The sequence below is a fragment of the Triticum dicoccoides genome, chromosome 7A (genome assembly GCF_002162155.2).
Source record: "Triticum dicoccoides isolate Atlit2015 ecotype Zavitan chromosome 7A, WEW_v2.0, whole genome shotgun sequence".
Lineage (NCBI taxonomy): Eukaryota > Viridiplantae > Streptophyta > Magnoliopsida > Poales > Poaceae > Triticum > Triticum dicoccoides.
This window is the reverse complement of record NC_041392.1, coordinates 685,232,567-685,236,856: the sequence shown is the minus strand read 5'-3', so window position 1 is coordinate 685,236,856 and position 4,290 is coordinate 685,232,567.

Below are 4,290 nucleotides of genomic sequence, written 5' to 3'. Positions count from 1 at the left end.
GGTACATGTGTTTACATGAAGAATCGTATCCAACTCTCTTGCCACTTGGGCAAATAAATTTTCAAGACATCTCGAGCTTACTGATATTTGCCCTCTCTGTGGTGTGGAACGAGAAGACGGGTTCCATGCGTTGTGCAGGTGCCCTCTCGCCAGAGAATTATGGCATGCCATGGCCCAAGACTGGCCAATTCCAAAGGTGGAGAGTATCGCCAATGACGGACCGGAGTGGCTCTTCACTCTTCTGGATCCTCTCACGGACAGGGTGCGTATGGTGGTCCTCATGACAATGTGGCGGGTGTGGTATATCCGAAATGAAATTACACATGACAAGGTTCCTCCACCTACAGAAGTGTCCCGCAGGTTCCTTCATGGGTATATTAACTCTTTGCTTTGCATACGTCAATTCCCACAAGCTGATTTGGACAAGGGGAAAATGGTGCTGCATGATGAAGGACGCTACACCCATACAAAAACTGAGACACGGCCAGAACTACAGTGGGAAACCCCACCACCGGGCTGGGTAAAACTGAGCTCTGACGGGAGCTACGTCCCGGCCACCGGCGCAGCTGGCGGAGGCATGGTTCTGAGGGGTGCAGGAGGAGAGATCATGTTCACCGCTTGCAGAGAGATGCTCACATGTGGTAATAGCCTCCAAGCTGAGCTAGCTGCATGCAAGGAAGGCCTGATGTTGGCATTACAGCGGACTGACTTGCCCATCAAGGTAGAGCTAGATAGTGCTGAAGCGATCTCGATGCTGACGGCACAATCCGAGGATCGGTCACAGTTACTGAGTTCTTGTGGAGGAGATTCGTAGGATTGCAGCAGATGACTCCAGGGAGATTTCTTTTACCCATATTAGTCGTTCACAAAATAAAGTTAGTCATGTGTTCGCTGCGTATGGTCGTAGTACCCCACGCACAGCAGTTTGGTTGCGTTCGGGTTTGGATTTTATTGTAAACTTGTGTAAGGCTGATAAGCCTCCTTGAGTAATGAAAATCTTCCTTTCCCCCGCAAAAAAAAAGATGTGCTAGCTGAGAAAAAGTTTAATCCCTCAAAATTATTGAATTTTGAGGATAGGGAGAAGGTTTGGGAATTAAGTTTAAGTGAAATGCTACAGATGCTATTAGCTCTGATGGTTAGACTCATCAACCCCCCTTTAGCTCCCGCTAATGTGCCATTGCATACGGACGTGGTATATTGTGCCACATTAACCCTATTTCTTTTAGTTTGCTTTGTACTTCCTTCATCCAAAAATAAGTGTCTTTGATTTAGTATAATTTTGACATTTTCTCCTACTTCATCGATGAAAATTAGCTCCCAACTACTTATTCATCTCAAAAGAATTTAAAGGACTTAAGCTATGAAGGAACTACGAGAAGAGCAAGTCAAGCTCCTCCGTTGGCAACATTTGCCCTATTAGAGAAGCATCCTTCATTGCAGCACTGAATATAAGTAGGGTCAATGTTATTTGAGGGATGAGCACATGCCTCTTTGCCCTTGCTTCAACTATATACTTTTTTTTGCGGGTGCTTCAACTATATACTTATTTGTGATGTATTTGAGAGAAACAATATACATGCAAGATTTTAAGAAAATTTACAAAGACTATGTACATATTTGAAAACAATATTTTCGTCCATCTAGAAAAATCAAAAGATTACGGAAACACTAACGCCCACACATGTGGGCGTTTGCATCCCGCCCACACGCGTGGATCCGCGTCCGTTTGTAGGTGCACGAATCTTGGCATGTTTGTGGTGCTACGTAGGACTGGGCTGGTGTGTGGGCATTCACCCGGTCGCCCACACGTTTGTTTCACCATACGGAGGGGCTGGTGTGTGGGCGTTTAGCAGTTCGCCCACACACCAGTTTTCACTCATGCACACGGGCTGGTGTGCAGGCATTTGCCATCTCGCCCACACGCCCGTTTTCTCTCCCACACCCAAGTTGCCAGTTGCCATGCGTTTTGCAGTGTACATGGCAACTGCCCTAGTGTGCTTGTAAGCAGATGGCAACTCTCTTTTTTTTTACCCGAACATGTCAGTTGCCATGTGTTTTGCAGGGTACACGGCAACTGCCCCAGTGTGCTTGTAAGCAGATGGCAACTCTCTCTTTTATCCGAACATGTTGTTTTGCCATGACTCTTTGTAGCGCTACACGGCAACTGCCTAGTGTTAGTAGGTGACAACTCCTAAGGTTTTCAAATCATGGCAACTGTAGTAAACCAGACCATACATGGCAACTGCTTCGTGTTAGTAGGTGGCAACCTCTAAAGTTTTCAAATCATGGCAACTATAGTAAACCAGACCATACATGGCAACAGCTGCAGTTGTCCAAAATGGCATCTGTCACTTGACCTGAGATGGCAACTGCAGTTGAGCAACCATGGCAACTGTAGTTGTCCGACATGACAACTGTAGTTTAGCGACATGGCAACTGCAGTTAAACGGACATTGAAGAGGGTCCGGACCATGGCAACTGCGGGGATGCGTGGTGACTGTCATGCGGGGCGTGCGGGACCTTGAGGTAGGTGGCTGAGAGAGATCGTGTGGGTGTTATGCATTTTGCCCACACGTAGGCATGTGAGAGGGGCCGTAAGAAAAAAACGAGACGTGTGGGCGCTAGTTGTTTTGCCCACACATAAGTGTGTGGGCTGGTCCTTTTAGACACCACACAAAATGTGCGGGCAAACCCCTTAATGCCTACACGTGTGGCAGTTGTCGTCGTCCAAAGATTAAACCTCCTGATTGTTGGGCAATTAATTAGGCTTTGTTGAAACCCGTTATTCACTTCGTTTCTTCTCCGGAAAAAGGTCATGGAAGGCACATGTCCTCACACATGCGCACTGGTGTCGCCTTTCACCCTCCCTGCCCACTTGCTACAATAGCATTCCTCTCTCACCCTTGGTTTAGCTCGAATAAACTAGGAAAAATATGTCCAGCAGAATTAACTTATTAGCTCCATACAAAAGCTGAAAAAGGCTTCGGTCAATGAGTTCCAATCCTATGAATTTCCTTTTCTTCAGTACACAACACTACATGGACCGACTCCTCTAGCGATATTTTTCCTCTGGTTTTCCTCTGTGAGTTTTGGTACGTTTCCCCCTGGCTTTTAGGTGTTTCGTTACTTTTGCTCCAGGTTTCGACTACTTATCCTATTCATAACAAAAAGTTAAATTGGCCGAGCCTAAGATGGAGGGGATGTGCGCCGGTTGCAAAAAAAAAAACTATAACAGGCGCTTAAGGCATCAAATAGGGGTTGGGACAGCGCCCCTGCCCCTGACACGATAAAAGCAAGACAAAAGAGCAGCCCAGCCCCAGTTTGTCTATATGACCGATTTAACACGGAACAAGCAACACTGCACAAATCTTGAAGCAACAATGACCTAATGGTCAAAGAGTTGACTATGACTTGGCTAAAACTCAGTGACTTAAGTTGTTCAGTTACGAGGGTCTGTCCATGCATGCTAAGATTGCACTTTCTGCTAATTAAGTATGGTTCAGATGGGAAGGTTCCTTGTGGTGGAACCAGTCCATCAGAATTCAAATCCTACACTTGGTACTTGTGCTTCCATTTTCCTAAAAGGAGAGATTCCTAGTGAGTACGAGGCATATGTGGTTGTTTCATTAACAATATTGTTAAGTCTCAGTTGACTAAGACTTTATTAAGTCTCAGTCGATGTTATATCTGTCGGATCTTACATTAAGATCCGTGCAAAAAAATCATTTTTTCTTTTTCTCTCTTACATGTTATGTCAATTGACTGAGACTTGGTTAAATCTCAGTCGACTGAGACCTAGCCACACTCTCTTCATTAATTTTAAGATGTTGTTCCGGTTTAATATCTCAGAGGTGTTTATAGGGATAACATGTGCATGTGGGTGTTCATAGCGGTGATGTGCATGTTTTTGAGCATTTGTACTACTACCTATGTCTGGTTTATTGGTCCCTTTCGTATTTTGTGTCCAACTTTGACCATAGGTTTGACTAACAAATTATAAATTATATGTCACAACACTTATATTGTTAGATTCATATTTAAAAAAGGTTTCCAATGATAGTATTTTTTGGGTCTATAACTTATTTTTTGATAGTTAAATCAAAGGTCAAAGTTGCACCCGCAACAAAAAAATGTTACTTTTTTCTTTTCTTTCGAAGACGTAGTCCGCCTCCGATAGATGTGAACGAGGTGGCCTTGTGCGGCCGGCGATCTATCGAGTTGGCTTGCCTGCCCCGATTACCATGCACAGCAAGCATCCTTTATTTTTATTTTCTTCACCTCCATAGCTAG